Genomic DNA, 21,142 nt, shown 5'->3' with positions numbered 1-21,142 from the left:
TTCTCAATGTTCCTCGTCATGTCGGATAATACTCTTTGGTTCGCCGCTAATGAACGAGAATAGAGAATATATAGGACCAACTGAAAGATATGCGACCACGCGTTTACCATATGGAACAAACGTTTATACATAGTTAACGTAGGCTTTTTGAGTTTGAAAAGTTCCCTTGGAACTTTATAAAAAGAGGACAATCTCTCTCTCTCTCTCTCTCTCTCTCTCTCTCTCTCTCTCTCTCTCGTCCTCTCTCCGTACTCGCTTCATAGAATTAAGCGCGCAAATTTATTCCTCTTACCTTCGGTCCGTTTCTAATTCTTAGCCCCCCCCCTCCATCCGCCCGCCCATTTACTTTACAATATTTCACTTATTATATATTTTTCTACTCTACGATATAAAGAGACGAAAGGAGAATTTTGTGAGAAGATTTACAGTAATTTTCCTTTCTCATTTTCCTTCCTTCGCGATCCAGGTGGTGGCGGCCATTTAATCTCAACCGCTCTGAAAGCTCTCTTTTGCCAGGCGGTCTTCCGCGATAAACCTCAGGGACGGTTCGCAACAGAAACCACTGTATGCTCGTGGTAAGCTCGAGGTAATTAAGCCTTACTCTTGCAAAAACGTGTACGGACTGTGAAGAACGCCTTCGGTGACCTTTTGGCAGAAAATGCCTTTCTAGTCGGCCGCCGCTTATGCAGCGGCACCCGAGTTGCCGTTACACTCGACAACGTAAACTATGACACACGCTCGGAAAATAATCTCAGGGACGTTGAACCTAGGAGTCGTTCCTGCGGTTTCTTCGTACGTCGAGGGCTCAGTTTCAAGCTTTCTTCCTTTTTCCTTTATTATTACATCCATTTCCTTCCTGGCGCAATTAATAGACGACGCGCCGTTTTATTTCGTTTATTTCTATTAAGTATTTCGTTAATTTCTATTTAATTCGGACGTTTGTTCGGAGCTATCCGAATTTTTCTACGATGAAAACCCGGTTTGCCAGGTCTTTTCGCAAGACGGTACCTGGATAGGTAGATATATTCCACTCGAACGACAAGTTTTCCGTCGCATTAACTAGAAAAGTTTCAAGTATTCTTTGAAGGCTTCACAAATTAGAGGCTCTCTCGTAAATTACGTAATTTCACGGGACTCGTCGTGAAGGACTTTTCTTGAGAGAAAGAGAGAGAGAGAGAGAGAGAGAGAGAGAGAGAGAGAGAGAGAGAGAGGCACCGGAAACCCGTTGGATTTTGCTTTTGGAACACGTGTTTCATTTCGTTAATTATCATGATCAAGCAGCGACGTTTGACAGATATTTGCCAAAAAATTCAGTTTTTTTTTGCGCAAAGAAAAAAGAAAAAAAGAAAAGAAATACATTCAAAATAGAACATATGAGATGTAAATATGAAACGATAAAGAAGAAACGAAGGAAGCTTTTTACGTTCGCGTCTCAACGATGTCTACTCCGTGATACCTGTCGTAAATGAAACGAATTTTCTCTTGATAACTTTGTTAGAGTTCGTCTGTGAGTAGTACGTCGCGTCGTACGGTACCGTAACGTGCCGTTATGCGACATGACACGTCGCTACGTTACGTACTAACATTTCTAACTTATGATAAAAGTACTAGACCATTTTCTAGCTACGTGTATCAACGGTGGTAGACACATCGCTAAAGTATCGGTTATATATAAATAGACTTACGTTGCGCTTGCCTCTTTCTTGCCTTTCTCGCCTCCGTAGTAGCTTCGTTTTGTACGTGCTCTTTTTCGAAAGACCAAAGCTGGCCTCCCGCTGATTATTTCCATTTTATATGGATTCTTACGTAACGATAATTGAATTGATCTGCCGGTCGAAAAGATTCGATTATTTCGAAGAAAGGAGATTTATCGGGATACGATTATATTACCGTCGCTCGATCGGAAGGTGATTCTATGGATATTCCGAAGGAAGAAATGAAGAAAATCCGAAGAGTATTATTTTTTCGACAAAGGAGTCTCTCTCTTTTTTCCTCGAAGATTCGTACGAAGTAGATCAAAAGGGAACGACGGCTTGAACGACGTACGTCGTAAGAAACGACGAGGATGGAGGAGTAGCGATTTGTTTGAAAAATTAAGAAAAATCTTGTACACTACTTTCCTCTCTTATTCGTTTTCTTTCACGGCGAAGCAATTCCTTAACGTAGCTTTATAACGAAACGAAACGAAACGGTATCTCCTCCCTTTCTCTTTGTCTCGCATAATCATTTCGTTCCATCGCCGACGCGAGATCCTCGGGCAGAATTCCCTCTTCGACTCTCGTCGTAGTACTCGTCGTAGTTATTGACTATAAGGCGCCGAGTGCGTGAATTATTCAGAAGCCTAATGGTAGAGAATAACGATTCGAAACTGTCGACGGTCGCGATGAGCGAGAACGATTAGAATCCATTTTAGCGTATCATCGTCCTTTCGAAAGGCTCCTTCCCTTTCGTACGTCGATCGCGATACGAAAAAGAGGTCGGAAAAGTAATCTCTTCCGGATGATTAATCCGTTATAAACGTGCTCAAATGAAGTATATTCGCATATAGTTGGCGCGCGTGCTAGAGTTTCCCCAAATGTCAAGAACACAACAAAGTGCTTCGCGAGTCGAGTCGGGTGCAAATGGACTAAGGGGATGTTGCAACGTTCCTCGTAGATCCAATTCCGGCACCTGCTAAGGGTTAATCTCTCTACTCGGAGTTTCGACCTAATACAGAGACTATCCTCTCGAGAGTATTCATCGTGATACAAGTCGACTCTAATTGATCGCGACGGAGATCATCATCCGATTTCTCGAGGACGGATCTAATATTCTAAATCGAGCGCGCGAGGATTTTCGTTATCCGAAATTAGAAAGGGTAATAATTTGATCCTGGGATCCTGACTGGCTCCTGATTTCGTTTCGATCGTGGATTTTAAATCTTACGAAAACGAAAACGGGTCTGTCCTTCCCGTGACGAATAATGGAACCGACGACCTTTGGATCCAAGTAGGTACGAAAGCCATCAGTAGTAGCTCGTCGTGCATCGTCGGGAAATTGCATTTTCGTTATAATTGCCCTAGTTGCATCCTTACATCGTGTTTCGATTGCTCGGAGAGGGAACATTAGCCGGCTGTCGTTAAAAGAAAAGTGTATTTCTACTTTTCGCTTTGCCATCTCGCGTATAACCTACTCGCGTTCGCTCGCACGAATGTGCTTTCCTGAAAACGGCTTGTGCCATTTAAAAAGACGATTCTAGGTCGGTCCGTAATGCCGAGGCGCGCTACGCTTCTCTCTCTCTCTCTCTCTCTCTCTCTCTCTCTCTCTCCTGGCCCGTGGGGGCTGGCTGACTGGCTGGCTGGCTGGCTGGCTGGCTGGCTGGCTGGCTGGCTGGCTATATGGCTGGCTGGATGGCTGGCTATATGGCTGGCTGGATGGCTGGATGTTAGCGAGCTAGCTCTCTTTCTCTATGGCTCGCAACTGTTTCTAGCAGGACGACGACTGCGCTATGCTTTGCCTCTACCACTGCATCGCCCGTAGCATTGCGCTTTGTTCCAAACGTGTTGTCCGAAGCCTTACGGCGTTGTTTCGTGTCTCACGCAACGCTACCGACCAACTACGCTGGTCTCCTGGTCAGAACATTTTACCTTCGAGATATTCGCCAACCAGTTTCGCTTTCTCTTAAATACACATTTCTCTGCTTCGCCTATTTTAAACTGTACAATAGAGCGTTTGGTAGCCGAGCGGATGCCTATATGCGACGAGCACTTGGATATTTTTTAATCAAAAGCGACGGCGTCGAGTAAACCTTTTCTATTCTTTTCTTTGACACATTTCTACCTACTTTTACAGAAAATTTCAATAATTTACTTCTCTCTCTCTCTCTCTCTCTCTCTCGTTCTCAATTCTTTCTACATATATATTGTAGAATAAAAACGTGTAACGTGACGGTGAAAGAAGGACTCGTTGTAACGATACTCGAACAAACGTGTCGATGTGTATTCTTCTAGCGATAGTTCGAACGCGACGGGAACGTGTTTCCCGTTACAATTACGTCGTACACGAGCCGAGCAATGACCGAGACGATAAGATTCTTCTATTTTCTTTCTTTCTTCCCTTTTTTTCTGTTTTCTTTCTCAATAGCCCCTACCTTTCTTGCGGTTATTGTCGTACGCGGACGATACGATTGGAGAAGTCCGCACAGACGGATATTCTTCACGTTGGAATTGGTTCGTCGTATATCATCTCTCGCATTTTCCGTTTCCATCTTTACGTTTACCTTCCTTGTCCCGCTTTCTTTTACCACGAGTTACGAACGATGACGAGCGTCCGTAGTACGGTACCGAATGACCGAGAACTTTTTTTCCAGGACTCGCGAGATGCCGTAATGTCTTTTCTCTCGAAAGTAATTCTCTTCCTTTTCTCTCCCCAATTTTATTTCATTCCTTTCGAGCCGGTAAGAGTTTCATCCTTTTCGATTGCGTTTCGAATCGTTTCGTCGATGGAATCTCATTCTCCTTTGACCCTTTAACCTTTCCCCTTGAAATAATTTATATCCTCGAAGCCGTACTCGTCGACCCGTTCACGCACTTTAGTCTTCCTCTTTCGACTTTAATATTCGCCGATGAACGTTGTCGATACCTTTTTTTCCTTTTGCTTTTCCTCTTCTCGATGAAAATGAGCCGCTAGCTCGTCCTTCTTTTTTTCTCCTCCCCGTCACATTCGATAACGGGCTCGCAATCGAACGTTTATCGTATTTAATAGTCGTCGTAGTTAAGCGGAAAATGATTCTGCACGAACGAGAGGCCTTGGCCGCGATTTATCCTGGATTTCTCGCGATATTCATATGTATGTGTGTGTGTGTGTGTGTGTGTGTGTGCGTGTGTGTCGGCCGAGTTGATTTCACCATCGAACCGGTAACCGTCTACCATAAGAAATAAAAGAAGCTTCTATCTCGAGCGCGCATCGTTATACTCGCGATTTTGGTCGTACATCGTAAACCGATAAACGTCGTTGCAGTCCATAAAACCATCTTCCATTTACGCAAATGCATCTTTGAAACGCACGCCTCTCCTATATAAAAGCTTTGATTCGTTTTCGCGCGCATGCGAAGCGTTTCAACTTTTATCGTTCTCTCGACGGTATAAAAGCGAACGAAGCGTCGATATTTCGGGAAGCCGGAGCGATAATACTCGAAACATTTCAAATCTCTCATAATAATGCAATTAATTTTAAACGGTGCTCGACCAAAATAAAGAAGAAGACGAAAAAATTGTCTATCTCGACGTGGAGCATTACCGATGATAAATGACTAGATACGTTTTTTAACTTAGTAACGTACCTAGATAGGTATTCGGTGCGAGCAATTTTTCTTCCGGCGCTATACGTCAGGCAAGATGACGATTCGTAAATACGATTCATTAATAAAGCTTGGCGGAAGGATCGGTATATATTCGGTATATATTCGGTATATATTCGGTATATATTTCGGTATATATTCGGTATCGAAGATGCGACCGATGTAATATCATATTTTTCGAAGCTATTCAATGCTCCAAGATAGATAAGGTATCGCAGCGACGAGCGGTCGGTAGAGGCCGCCTCAGTTCCATTACCATTGCAAATCTTTATTGGCCATGCTATGGCTGCGGATCACTTTTATCAACGAGGAGTCGTCCTTTCTTTACGAGCATTTTCTTTTGATGAGAGAGAGAGAAAGAGAATCAATTCTCTTCGCTCCCCCCCCCCTCCCTTCACCTTTCTTTATTCCTAGAAGATCCCCCTTTTTTCGAGTTTTTTTGCATTGGGAAATTTTCTTTTTCTTTCATGAGCTGTAGCTTCTTCCTCGTTCTCGAGGCCGCCGGAAAACTACTCGGCCAATTGTTTTCTTTGACGACACTTAGTCGTACCTTTGTCTCGGCGTTGGACTAAATCCTCCTCCTTGGTATTCCACTCCCTTAGCCTTTTCGTTTACTCTCCTCGTTAAATATTTTGCAGAAACACAAAGAAGAAGATGATTCGTTTTTGATATCTACCAAAATTTGCCTTATTTTTATGTCTTCGCTTTTACAATATCTCGTACATCTGACTTAAGGCAAGCCTTAAGAGACTTAATAACCGAATAAACGACGAGAACGGTAGGTACACGCAAAATTAATCGTGCCTTTCTCGAGGCTGAAAGGAAGGACTCGTCCTAGAGAATAATCAAGTGGAAATGCAAACGCAAATGTAAACGTAAGACTGGCCCCCGTCATCGGAGAACGTTCAACAAGGAATTTATTGATTCGTTCCTGACGGCACGAATTTTTTCAAAATCAAGCCCGCATGATGGAGCTTAAAAGGTGATTCCATCGGTGTCGATTTTCACCAGCATCGCAGACCATTGAGGCTAATATTACTATTGTATTAATAAATCTGTAATATCCCAAATTAAATTCGCTTTTTTATTTCAATTTTTGAGATAAGTAAAGAACGATGATCGACGTCTTACGAGCTAATCGATTCGATCCTTATAGGATTTATTTTCCGTAGAAGGTAAAAGGTAATTCATCGAATCCGGAAAGAGAGCTCGCTCATGGCCCCGTAGACGTGTTTTTCTTTCATAAAAGTTCAAACTACGTCACGTGCCTTGTACGATCGATCGTTTTGCAACGCGTAACGTATCGCGAACGTAAAAAAGAGGATCTCTTTTCTCGATACATCACGTTTTTCTAAAGTCTCGAATTTCTTGGAAAACCTGAACGTTGTCGAATATATAAGAATAAGTTTTGCAATGTTAATGTCGGTCCTCCCCGAAGAAACGATCGTATCTTCCTCGAGTCTCGAATAGGCATAACAATTTCTTTTCCTCTAGCATTTTCCACTCGGCATTTTACGCTCGGCAATTCGATCGATAAGCAAGAAGGGACGTCGGTTTGTGCCAAAGATCTCCCGATCGATCGTCTCTGGTCTTTTCGTTGACGGTCTTGTCTCTCTCTCTCCCTCTCTCTTACCCCCCCCCCCCTAGGTATAAAGACAAGTATATGTATATTCATGCGTATGTATATATAAGTCATGTCTCTTTCTCTCTCTCTCTCTCTCTCTCTCCCTCGCTTGGCCATTACCGAGGTCACAGGCCCCTGCACGTGGCGCGACGGAAAATCGTTAAGAATGGCAGAAACGGTGGTTCTCTTGCGATTCACCTCCCAAAGGCATTTCTTCTGCTTGAAAGGAAGAATGCTTCACGGCGATTATACGGGAAAGAAAAGAATGCCCAAATCTATTCGTTTTTTTCCATCGTCGAGTCAATAGAGATTAGTTCTTAATTAATTCCCATAAAATTATTGAGTAGTCCATGTAAACCCTGAAAAATGTCGAGATGGATAGACGTACGAGGAAAATAACGAAACGAAGAGAATTCGCTAGACATAGACGTAATTGTAGAATAGGTAATTCGCGGATTATTGTATCGAGGAGAGGGAGAAAAGACAAAAAGAAAGGATGCGAAACCGCAAAGATAGAGAAGACGAGAGAGAGAGAGAGAGAGAGAGAGAGAGAGAGAGAGAGAGAGGGGTAGTGGAGACACTTAGCTCTTACTCGGAACACTCGATTCGGTTTCATCCAACTTTGAAGCATTCTCTAGAGATCTGGATCGAGCCGAATGACCGAATTCCTACTGGTGAAGAAGGAGTCGCTATCCCCATCCTACCCACTTGTCTCCTTTCTCTCGTTCTTCCTCTTTCCGTCTAATTCCGTGAACCTCTTCTTCCTCTGGCAGTACCAACCGAACGTGCCAAGAATACCTGTATATACGGCCACGATCGAGATCAGGAGAATAAGACCGAACCAAATCCGTTGGGTGTCTTGGTTTAGTTACGTAAAGGTCCTTAGGTTTCCTAAGACGTGTCCTCGCGTAGCTCGCGTCGACGAATCGAAAATGCGAAGCTCCTCGAAGCCGGATAACTCTGATGGATGTATCGCATTTTTCTATCGAATACAGGGGAGGGAAATACAGGGGAGGGAAATACAGGGAAGGGAAATACAGGCGAGGAAAATACAGGGGAGAGATACAGAGAGAAATACTGGGAGAACTGGGATTAGCTCGAGTTATTCCATTTTTCCAACTTCCCTCGATATCTTTTCGTTTCTCTCCTCGCGCGTACGATTAATCGAAATACATAAGACGACAAGCTCGAGTAGAGTTTTATGGGGGAGAGGCGATAATAATTGATGCCATCGAATGAATAGAAGTAAATTCTTCGCGGGTTCGACGCAATATCTTATTGAGAAAATTCGACGTCCTTACGACTGCTCGTTAAACGTCGTTAAAGAGCAAAATTTCGTAGCGGAGAGTATTTAGTCTGCGTCATATACGGAATATTTTTAGTCTCGCCTAAAATAAACTCGACTATCGATTTTACAGGAAGCCGTTGTATCCGGACGAGGCGTAATAGAAATCTAAACGTTGCGTTTTACGTGCTGCGTCGGTAAGGCGGCTACCGTATTTTATTCTACGGATGCATACGTAACGCGATTAATATAATGCCTGGATTATTGTGTGAGTCGCGCGTATCGCGTATATAGCGTAGTCTCTCGTTAGGAACAACGATGTAGAGTAGAACGCGATGTACGTTGGATGCATCAAATGTAGTTTCACTATATGAATGAACCGAGCATGACGTAATTACTTATGCCGGAACACGTTCTTCCGACAAGTTTAATAGACGGCTCGCAATGTTCGTTGCGTAATTTTGATCGGACGTTCAAGTTTCGGACCATTGTCGAATCAACGACTAACGTACGAACGCAACTCATATCCCATTCAGGCGACTAGAGGTAATTCGAATAGAGGTAGGAGAAGCTCTCCTTTCTTCGAAATGCTTTTGGTTTCTCATGGTTTAAACGTCAAAGGAATCTTCCCGTTTTGGTTCCAACGGTATCAACGGTATTTCGAAGGCAGTAGCAATCAGTAGTCAGCCACTTTTGCTCGACTCTCTCTCTCTCTCTCTCTCTCTCTCTCTCTTCCGGATTCGCTAGCCCTAACTTTGAGTCAGGGAATCACTTTGACGTTCCCACGAGAGATATAACGAAGCGTCTCCTCGGGACGCTCGATCATCGCCGCGATTGCGGCCTGACGATTGAGGCCTCCGGGTCTCTTGATTGCGAGCCAATTTTGCCAATGCAAAAGAAACGAATTCGTACCTAACAAGCATGCTTCCTTTCGAGTAGCGCTATTCCCGAGAGGAGCTAAGTCTCCTCCTTTAACTCGATGGACAAACCGATTCTTCTATCCATCGTTATCTTCGATCTCGGAGTGACGATCGGAATCGTAGAAAATTGATCGTTCTTATCAGTTTTTATCTCTCTATCGTCGGCTCGTAACGTAAGTGCATAATAGTTGCCCCGTTATTTACGGTAAAAACTTCGTTTCCGCAACAAAGCGTAGATATCATACGATATACGTATTCCTCCCGTCTTCTTATTTTTATCTTTCTCGGTATTGCGAAAGTGCTACGTACGTAAACCAACGACGAGAAATTGCATTTGTATCTTCGCTCGTTTACGTCGCAACTTACGACGTGCACATTTCCGTCGTGCTTTCTACATCGCATTATTCATAATAACACTACGCCCTACCTTACTCTCCGAGTTCCTTCCTTGGCTCTTCTCCTCGATTCCTCGGTTATATATTTCTACAAGTCCTAACGCGTTTCTTTCAAAGTTGGACAAAGGTATTATTCCGAAGCAAATGCTTTTTTTTCTTTTTTATTTCTCTCGTTCGTCGGCACGATCGTTCTCTACGCTATTCAACGCTAACCAACGAAACAGGATTGAAGCGAAAAGTTTGTCATCGAGCGACATTCTCGTCCTCATCGAGACTCCTAATGGTTTTACCGGTAAGGATATCCGCCGCTAAGTCATCGTTGGTTAAATTCCAAGAGCCGGCTAATCTGCTGCCTCGAGATGAGAAGCGCTAGGATAACAAGGCTGAGGAGATAGAGTAAGAGAGAGAGAGAGAGAGAGAGAGAGAGAGAGAGAGAGAGAGAGAGAGAAAGAGAGAGAGCACCGTAGAAAGCAATTTCTGTGGGTTAAACGAATAGACTTCTCGTCGCATCAGCTTCTCTTTATATACTTGGAGCTTCGAGATCGAGGACCTTCGATTACCTCCACTTCGATCACTCTCTTCGATTATATCCGAATAGAGTTACGTGCATACACACGTACATAGGCAATGTACAGCTACGTAAGCTCCATATATTATACCTACAATTCCAAGCACTTTACATTCTAAAAGTATTGCCGCACTTTGCGCGGACTTATGGCCAATATACTCGTATGTTACAAAGTATATCTAGAGCGAGAAAGAGAGAGAGAGAGAGAGAGAGAGAGAGAGAGAGAGAGAGACATACAACTACACTCTCCGTTCCACTTCCAACGATCTCCTTCGTATCACCGAGGATCGCGGTTTCGAGCTTCTTCGTAGGATACTCGATAGGAAAGTTTCAGAAGCGGTGCGCCGTGATGTACTTCGACGCTCACTCGAATGAACTCGACAAACTTTTCCGAGTTATCCGTTCATTCCTCTCCCTTTTTCCCCGTATGTCACACATTTAACCTTTCTTCTCGCTCACTCGTCCCGCAATGCATTTCACGAACGAAAGGACATATGTAACTACTCGGCCCAAGGATTATACTCTCTCAAAAGAGAGGTGAACCAAAGGTGTCAAATACGGTAAAAGTAGGAGAAAACGTTGATAAAGTTTTTAAGTAAATACACCGAATGTACTCGTTCGCCTCTCCGGTAAACGCAAAATCGTTGATTCCGCCGTGGAATTGTAACCGACGAACGATTTAAAGCACTTGGCTTTTCAATTGCTCTGACCTTTCTTTAAGCGAGCATTATCTTTTCATTAATTTCTCTAAACCGCATAAGCTATTATCCATCCAGGACGCATCCATTGTGCCGTTTATAAACTGTCCAATTGGAACGAAAGCCAACGTAGCGCCCCGCTTTGTCGAACCTCCTCGCGTTAACATACGTTGACGTAGCCGTTTCATTATGTCAACGCGTGTCCATCATATCGTTCCACTTTCAACTTTCGTCTACCAATTTCTAGGGTAATCCAATTAGATCGCGAACGATGACAATTGTGCGTAAATCGAGAAAGGTTTTGCGTGCCCTGATAATGCATAACACGATAAGGACGTTATCACGATCATTCGTTTCGTAGATTGCGTCGGCGACGACTCGGCGCGAGAGACATCGTTCGTTTAACGCGATCGAAGTAATATAAGTTCTTCCTCTTTGTAGTAACGACCCTATAAATTCGCGCTTGTTACAACCATCCTAAATAATTCTACGTACCTATTCGTGACAATAACGTTCCTCTTTCCGAATTAATTCGATCGATCAAATATATCTTTCATCCTCGATTCGTGAAAAAGATATCCTATATTGACATAGTCGATAGTATAGGGACAGGAATAACAACTCTTTTTTACCGGCATCGTAGTGTCATTTTCCAAAGCGACCGATCTAATGAGAACAATGCCAAAACCCCAAAGGAAGAGATCTATGGTGTTTGCGCATAAATCAGCTGTCTTATCTCGCATAGTCCTTTCTATGGAGCAAGACTTCCGTCACTTCTTAACTCGGACAGGAAGGATGTATCGTCGTGGCTAGACGATTTTTCCTACTTGTCACGAACTATCGTTCCTACTTCTTTAGCTTGGATCCTTTAAATCGCGCTCTGCTTAAAATCTTCTTCCTTTCTTTCACTCTTTTCGATCAAGACGAGTGAATAGCCACTATGGCTATCTGGATTGTAGGAACACTTTAAAAGGCTGTCGTATCAAGCGGGACATATTATTTCTCTCCTTGGCGTCCAGCCTGTTTACTTCCGCGTTTTCGGTGGCTTCTTCCGCTGAGATATTAAAACTATCTTCTCGTATCGCTTCCTTCTTTCCTCTTTTAAAGAGAACGCGTTTAAAGAGATACGATGCTCGTACATTCGAACCGTCTTTATACGATATACTCAATGCAACGATTTGTATTAAAAATTTATTATGCCGAGTAACGTCAACGTACGATATCCTTTTACGAAATAACGTTTTTCATCTTTTACGATGTTCTCGAATACTACGACCGTTTTCGACCGTTATACTCGGAATGCATATCGGTTGGGAGAACCTTTTGCTTTCCGAGAGAGCGATGTGAGAGAGAGAGAGAGAGAGAGAGAGAGAGAGAGATCCTAAAAATGGAAGGGAAATGACCGTCCACAATCCCTCGCATTACTTTATTGTCAATTATCGGTATATAGTCTACGAACGACCCCACCTAAGGCCAAGGAATGAGGCAGGCAGAGCTCGTACACGGTCCCATCCGTTTTTATGCGAGATCAGTAGTTTCGAGTAAGCGAATCTACGTTAGAAATCAACTTGAAAAACATCGAAACGGCAAATTAACGGCCATGTCGGTATGTTGTATGTTCTCCCAGGTAGAGGATCAAAAGCGACGAAAAACTTTATTCTCTTATGCGAGTTTCTATTTTCATGTAGTTTGGAAGCTTCTCTATGGTAAACAGATCGGACGTTATTTAAAGGAATATCTAGTTAAAGGAGTTCTCTCGAGGCAGATGTAATTAATTTCTTACTGTAAGAAATTTCACGTTCTAAAAGTTACAAAAGCAAGCAGAAAGAAAATAGCTTTGCGTTGAAGAAAATAACTTCTCTTTTCTCCTTCGCCTTCTCATTCGCAAATAATACTATCGAGATATCTTGTACGTAACTTTTTAACGTTGTGATTTCGTCGTTCGAGCTTTCAGAAATATCCTCGACTTACATATCGATTTTGTTATTTCCAAGTCTATTACAAGAAACGGATAATTATCCGGGAACGTCGCGAACTATAACGTGTAAATCGATATTTTCACGCGTCACCTAACTACTTTATATACATATCCTTTCTGTTTCGACCGTTAAGAATTTGCATCGCGCGACTACGAATAATGATAGAATATTATCAACATTGTTTCTTCTTGCCTCGTGGCCAAATTGAAAGGGCCCCATTGAAAGCGATTTCGAGTTAGTCGAGCATACGTACTATAGAACCTGTCCCCTGGATTCCACTTAACCTTAAAACTAGTTTCTCTAGCAGTTGGCGAACTCTCGTTTACAGGCTCGAGATTGATAGTAGTTGTTTTTGTCGAGACTCCGATTGCGAGAGGGAAAATTAAAGGAACGCGAAGAAAGAGGGTATTTTTTTTTTTTTTTCGTCGAGAAAGAAACGATTAGTATAATCGTAGGAATCTCGCGATCGGACGCATTCCGTATAATAATCCGTGTTTCTACGATGGGAATAGACGAGAATCATTTGCCAAACTAACTCGTAGTAATTCAGGAGCCACGTCAAACACTTATCCAGGATTTGCCTATGGTTAAGTTTTCTCGTCTTCCCGGTTAGACGTTTCGACGTGTTTCCTCCTTAATATCGTAGACGATAAATCAACCATCTTATTGGTAGGAAGAAGAAAACGTTATATACGCATCCAGGAGGATTTATTATCCAAAAATATTGCCAAAGTCGGTGGAAAGATCACGCGTTTAATCTTTGCTCCTCTTCCGAGAGAGAAGAGAATTTAAGCTCGCGACAATATCGATCATCTTCCTTATCTTGGCGCGCTCGTCGACTCGTCCCTTTGGGGCAAGAAATCGCCTAAAAGTTTTGCCCCCCCCCTCTCTCTCTCTCTCTCTCTCTCTCTCTCTCTCTCTCTCTCTCTCTCTCTCTCTTTCTCTCTGTCTATCTCAATTCTCTTCCCCCAAGCTTCCAGGGCCGCTGAATTCTCTCAAATACAAGCACACGCACGCACATAGATATTTGTTCGGTGTGCACACATTATGGAAATTACGAGAGGTGAAATTTTAGTAGTGGAAATTTCGTTTCGTACTAATATCCGCGGGGCCAAGAAATTACAAACAAGATCTCAACCGTTTGCACACGAAATTAATCTCTCTTTCTCTCTTTCTCTTCCGCGCAACAGTTGCGTTGCGTTGTCGCGTTATACATAATACTGTGCTGGCAACGTTCCTTCCAATATCCCAATTTCTCTTCGTCTCGATCGATATCGGCTTGAATATACTCATATCCGGGCTGCTTTTCCGACATTGTTTGTGCTCTAAGCGGATTTCCGATCGAGCGAACGATCGCGTTCAAGATTAAGTATACGATATGGTTCGAGTTGCCCCGTTCGTCACGGATCTATATATAGACAAATATATACATATAGACGTCGAGCTATAAAGGTATAATCGATACATAATTCTAAATAGAAAGCTCGAATAATCTTGGAAGGATAAGGGTGTTCGTATTACCGACCGCCTCGTCTCATTATTCTCATCGAAGAACGTTTCGAAGAATCAGCGCGGACTTCCAAGAGAATGCGCTAGAGAGAGAGAGAGAGAGAGAGAGAGAGAGAGAGAGAGAGAGAGGTCGTAGTTACTCCTTCTATATCGGGTCTTTTCTTTTCTAACCTACCGATGAGTAATGGAAGAGAGACGATCGAACGAATACGGTCCGCGTCGATCGCAACAAGACGTTCGTACGAGCGTAACGTCGTAGACACGCGCGATCACCAAATTTTCTCCTCGATTTAACAAGTATATTTGCGATGAAACTATTTCTTAATTTGATCTCGATAATTTTTCTTTTTAATAGACCGCACGTGTTTACGCGAAGATACACCAAGGAACATAGGAGTTGTTATTGGAAACGCATCGAGGGAGTAAAAGAAAACTTCCGAAGGATCCAACGAAAATCTTCTTCTACAAACGTATCTGCACGTTTACATTTGCTATTTCCATTTATCCATCCGTCCATCTATCATCTATTTTATCTTTCAAAGAGTCGCCTTGGCATCGCCATACAAAGACGACATTACCGAACTTTTACTTATGTATGCAGTTATTATACGTTCAGCCGTCCTATCGTTCGTGAAATCTAGTGCGCATCCTTATTTTCCCCATCGACAAGGAGAATTTATAAAAATCGTGATTTTTATAAATGCACATTATATATCCCGTATATATTATATTGTACGAATATTGTACGAGTACGCATATGAGATACATGCAGTATTCGTAGAGTCGCGTACGCGATGCGTCTGAGTTGGACGAACGAGAAAGCTCTTTACGTATGCGATGCACACGCTTCATATGCGTTCTATTTGCATAGAATGCGCATGCATTTAGAAACGCGCGCACGTGGGATATCACGGAGAATGGATCCGTAAATTCTAGTCTTGGTGTCAAATGGATGAGGGTACTTTCCTAGGGCACACGCGTTGTTATTATCGTTATATGTATATTTATAAGGAAAACTTTACTATTCGATTATTTCCCTCGACGTAAGCGTCGGATCTTTCATCGTCGTATTCTGGTCGGACGATCTCGAGGTGCGGCGCGGGAGGGAAAACGAAGCGGTAGCGACGTCCCCGCACGGACATTTCCATTACAAAGACGAACGCTCTCGCCGTTATGGAATACATATGTATCGAGAGTTACTTCCACCTAAAGGTACGACCTAAAATTGGAAAATCTCCGTGTTATATTCGTCATTGGACATCGACGCTCTTTTCGTCTCTTCGTCTATAATTCGCCCTCTCCGATAATTCTTCGATAATTCTTCGCGAAGAGATGTACGAATCCTGTCGAATATAAAATCAGTCGAATGGCTTCTTCTTCCTTCGATTTTAATCTCCTCGCTTATACACGAATAATATATTTACGTAAATGCCAACGCAACGTTTGAAAATTAATTTAATTCTCACTAATCTACTACTTCACTACGATTTTCATGCTCCGAGGTAACTAACTTTTAATCGGCTAACCGAATTATATAATTTCGTTCCGTTATTTAGAGATTTATTTAAGAGATAGCGATAGAGATGTCTCGGAGACATACGTTCGCGGTCACGGCTTAAAGATTTTCTTCCTTCCGTCCTATTGGGATTTCTTAATTAAATTTTTTAAATTGAAACTATGCGACGAGACGAAAAAAAGAGGAAAAAAATCTCGGTCCACTTATCGTAATTATACCCAACGACCTTAATGCGACGGCGACCGATTAATAGAACAGTGGAATTTTTCAAAAAGTTTTATCACGTTGGCTCGAAGTTGTTACTTCCTTCGGACCAAGACTTTTGTCTTCGTTCGCGCGTTCGCGTTCTCGAATTATCGATAATTCGAGAAACGGTGTGAAGTCAGATTCAAATCATCCCGACGATTAGCTCGTTTTCTCTTAGAATCGAGATCTGGTCTAGTAGAGAAAGTTGTGCTTTGACGTGCGCCCGTTAAGATGCGGAGCTTTAGGAAAATTATTAAGTATCGCAGTATCCTCTAGCATTAATCGATAAAAATTCGATGAAATTCCTCGGACGACGTGCTGCCTTTTATTCTCATTGATCGGTTCAAAGTCCTGTGCCCCTCGATATGACGTTGCAACGTTCGCCGTTGGAGATCGAAGCGATCCTCGTTGGAAATCCCAGCATGACGATTGATACTACAAGGATCGTTCTAAAAAACGAAGATTTTCCGAGCGTGTACGGCCTCTTTCCGGACGTAGTATTCGACATAGATTTTCTTCGATTATCTTAGCGCGATAACCCAATCGTTCGTGTACACACACACACACACACACACACACACACACACGCATATATGTATTATACCACGTTTGCTCTAATACGGTTCTTTCGCACATCTTACGTTTCATATTCGTACCTCTCTTTATTACGCTCTTCCGAGCTCGAGATGGTACGAGGTATATGACAGACGTGACAGAGAATCGTTACGCTTGATCTCTCCCGAAAGTGGATTTTCATAAGTGGAAGTTGAATTAATAGAAAAGGGCCAAGGGGAGAGGATCGGAAGGGGAGAGTGGTCGATGCGATGCGACGCGAACGAGAGGTCATAAAAGTCTGACGCAAAGTGCGGTCAGGATAATGGTAGAGAGTGTGGGAGCATACGTACACGCGTAAGCTTCTCGCGTTCGGAAGTTACGATTTTCGCAACGTCCATCGATCCTCCCGTCCGATCGATTGATCGTTCATAGGACAAATGACTATGCTTTCGGTAATAGAATTCCGTTTACGCGTATTGTCCCGGACAAATTTATTCTTGAATTTCTTTTGTAAAAATAGATAGAGCAGATACGTTACGGACAACAATTTCGTACTTACTGGCGTCTGTCCGAGGAAGAATACGTGCCCATATACAATTCGATCGGACTGAAAGCCGCTCTGAACGCGATCTATGAGCCACGGTATTGAAACTACTAGCCTCGTTATTAGAATTAAACGATCCTTACGTGGGTAGAAATAATACATCGTAGATATATTTCGGGAATAATTTTCTCTTCGATCAATTTTTTCCCTTTTCCTTTTCTTTTATCGTTCAACGATGCTCATAAATTGTATCTCTTATAACGTAGAATTTATATCATCGTCGACGAGTACCACGTTTGCTCGCAAATGAGTAAACGTTTTTTCCTCGACATATTGGAAAGATACAATCTCGCGAGTATTTCGGACTGGTACGAGGCCTCCTCGATCAACATCTTTTTCGATCTGAACGTTTTAAAGGTAGGTGGTAGGCCGTGCGAACATTTCTCATAGAACATTTACATAACAATTACATGACGCCACTATCTCGATTCAACTTTGATAGATAAATTTTGTCGGATTGTGTGCAGTGCGCTTTAATCGAAAAACAACCGACGGACGATCCAGCTGCCCGATTCGATTATCTCCTCTCAAAGACATTGCCGGTCTACACCAACGAGACGAAGAAGGTCGACGAACAGTTGAAAGTTTTAATGAAAGGTAACGTCGTCGTCGAGCTCGTACCAAGTCACCAGCCAGATTATCTCACTTTCAATGAAATATCTTTGACAGAAAGATGTTCTGTTCTTCGAAAAGATTGCTCTTTCTCGTCTGTTAGATTCTATGAGGTTTCTTCCTATACGGATATCCAACTGGATGTATCGTTTCTTTTTTTGTTTTGTTTTTTCAATTCGACAGACCCAACAGGATCCAATAGGTCGTCTTATAAATCCGATCTAACGCCCAATTGCAAGACCGTTGATCTTGAAATAATGCTTTTCTATCGTATAATACATCCCAATATATATTTTGTATTGGATAATCATCGATCAATATTTCAATTTATTTTCCTTCCGTTTTTTCCGTGGGGAAAAATAACGCGCGTCGATCGAGCATCGCGATAAAATGCACGAATTTCGTGTCTTTCTTTTCTCATTTCCTCCTTTCGTGCTTCATCCGGTCCGGTCATTCCTTTACGCGGCGGCACTCTATTCATCGTTTCTCCTTCTTCGATTTTCTACCTTCACGTCATCCTAGCTTCTAGCCGCAGAGCAGCCGTGCACCCGGTGAAAATCTCTCTCGGTAAATTGAATGGCTTTACGAGCAGGATGGAAGTACCTAATAAGGTCTTCCTGGCTTATTGAAAGTTGGATTTCTCCGAGGTGCCTCTTTCTTCTCTCCCTCCCTCCCTCTCTCTCTCTCTCTCTCTCTCTCTCTCTCTCTCGTGCGCGCTCGCGAACTTCTCTTTCTATCTTTCTTTCTGTTTATCCAGCTTATTGATAGTTCGCCACGGCGGTAGCGAAAACATAGAAGAAAATGAGCCAGCCACCGTTGGAAAATCCTTTTGAAAGGAAGCAAACCGTATTGTCAATGTTACATCATAGGATATATTTAAACTCGTAAATTGATTAGAAAAATATCAAAGATAATATAACCAAAATGTCGGAGTTATCCGTCACTTGAAAATTTGGATTTCAACGTACTAATGCAATTTTCAATGTGTGAAGTCAGGTTTCCCAGAGAAAAAGTCGAGACCGGTGATGGAACAATTTCCGAAATTGAAGATTACAAAGCCGTCAAAGATCGTCAAAGGATCCAAGAAGAAGCCAGTTGCAAATTAATATAGTACACTTTCCCATAACTCAAAAACCCTTGCTCGATATAAAAATAAGATAAATTCGAGTCGTCAAATCACAAGGTGCATTCGTATTTTCTCGCGGCAAGTCTTCTTTCATACGGGAGAGAAAAATACACGAGAATTTTTACGACAACTAGGACGTAAGGAAGAAGATTACGCTCTCTTTGTTTTCACATTTTTGTTTCCTCCAAGGTTTATTTAGCGTGCAGCGTACTCGAAAGTCTAAGCGGATCTCCGTAGAGAGAACTCGTTTGGAAGGTCCGTCTGGCCTCTTTTTAAGTAATGAAGTAACGCGCGAGTACGTCGAAACTTATACTTGTCGAGCTCTAATGATCGTTAAGAAAATATCTTATGGAAAATACGTATTAACAAGCGCCTTAGCTACCTTCGCGATAGATGACGATAGATGTCTGAACTCTATAGAAATAGGAACAAGTTTCAAACGTTTACGTTCGGATTACGCTTGCGTTTGGATTTCGTCGTAGCTCGCTCTTTATGTCCTTCGTGCGTCGATCATAAAACAACGATTAGCAATCAATTTTGGCTTCAATCGCGTGTCCGATCTAGAGTTTCGCCCATAACACGGAATACCTTTGAAATTGTCCACGTTTTCGATACAAAACTCTTCTTACGAGAAAAATATTCGCGTTGCTTCGACGCGGACGATCTTTAAAAGGATTCCTTCGATTCAAAGCCCCTTACTCCCTCGCGCGCGCATCTCACAAAAAGGGCTAGTCCCGATAAAATATTAAAAAAAATCTTCCTTTTTTTTATGGGCGAACGAATAAAACAGCGTCGAAATAAAAAGAAGCTCTCTATCAATCGAGGCCATTCATCGAAGGCCCAATTACATTTCTTCCTTTTTGTGATGCGTATGCATCTATAGTATGCCTTCATTGGAAACTCGTCGTCCAATCGCAACGACGTATCCTCGTCCTCTATGCGCATATATTCTACCATCTACGAGGGACAATTCTGTCGTAATCGAATCCAATCTCAAAATGGTCCGAAGCAATTTTCGAAAACAACTGCATTCCTCGAACAGTAGACAGAATAAATGATGCACGCGCGAACACGGAATACGAGAAAAGCAACCCTCTTTTTCTCTCCCTTTCTATCTCACTTTATCCGTTTCTCGCGTTACGGCGCTATCCACCAAAGTCTTGTTGTTTTTTCCGGTACAAGTTCGGTGTGTTTTCATTGCCAATTCTGGAATTGGAACGCTCTCGACGGTCGACCGGTTGGTTATACGGTATTTCTCGTGGAAATTGCTAAATTCTCTCGCCTCTGTCCTTTATCCCGAAATTTTCCTTTTCCGCTTTCTGTACGCATACGTATTTCTCGAGAGACGAGAGAGAGAGAGAGAGAGAGAGAGAGAGAGAGAGAGAGAGAGAGAGAGAGAGAGCGCGAATCGTAAAAATCGAGCAAGTAAAGTTTGTTTGAACTACGATTAGGTCGTAAAAGTCTGGCCGTACGGTGTAAATGCGGTAAAATATTTGAACTTGTCGCTTTTTCTTCTTTTTCTCTTTCATAAAAGTCACGAGAAATTAAACGATCCTCTCTATTCTTTTTTTTATCACCCGTTTTTAGGAAGCAAATTAAACAAATCGGCGAATTGGAAATTTTCGGTCGAATTAAAATTATTTATCGGACGATAAAAACAATTCTTTGTAATCGCGTCCGTTAAGAGTCGCGAGCGACGATCAAGGATGATCGAAGAATATTACGATCTTGTATGCGATACCGAACGTCTTAATAAGAATAAAATACTCTCAAAGAACATACGCGTTTAACGACGTTGCCGTTCCGCGATCGAGCACAATTGCAACGAGTTTGCACGAGTTCGAAACTTTTCCCTAAAGGATCGTCCGTTCGTGACGTGGCACGTCATGTGAGGCATTCCATACTTACCGACATCGGTGAATTGGCCGAACCGCGTTATGCCACCTCGAGGCCACCGAATCAATAGAGCCGCCTGCCCGGTAGTTAACAATTTCGAATACCACGAGAGACAGGGAGGAACGATGCTCTCCCGATCGACCAGCTCGCTGGCTCGTACGCTAACTCGCTCGTTCGCGCCCGTTCCTTTCGCTCCATTGCAATTGGTACTAACACTATGGCTGTCGTTACTACTACTACTACTGTAATACTACTGGCACGAATGGTCGCG

The 21,142-nt window shown here is 42.6% G+C and overlaps 1 protein-coding gene across 5 annotated transcripts in view; it reads left to right on the top strand.

Moving 5' to 3' along the window:
• LOC118447992 (uncharacterized) overlaps window positions 1-21,142 on the top strand; it is a 63,358-nt gene that overhangs the window by 10,309 nt on the left and 31,907 nt on the right. The window contains exon 2 of one of the 5 annotated variants that reach the window (XM_035880666.2): window positions 14,672-14,786. The exons of the other annotated variants lie outside the window; for them this stretch is intronic. The gene's annotated coding sequence lies outside the window, so the exon portion shown is untranslated. The remainder of the gene's footprint in view (window positions 1-14,671; window positions 14,787-21,142) is intronic. 5 annotated transcript variants of the gene reach the window in all.

Source organism: Vespa mandarinia, chromosome 8 (genome assembly GCF_050613455.1).
Source record: "Vespa mandarinia isolate Hongniang chromosome 8, ASM5061345v1, whole genome shotgun sequence".
NCBI lineage: Eukaryota > Metazoa > Arthropoda > Insecta > Hymenoptera > Vespidae > Vespa > Vespa mandarinia.
Note: the sequence above shows the minus strand (reverse complement) of the source record. Positions and strands in the feature narration are given on the sequence as shown.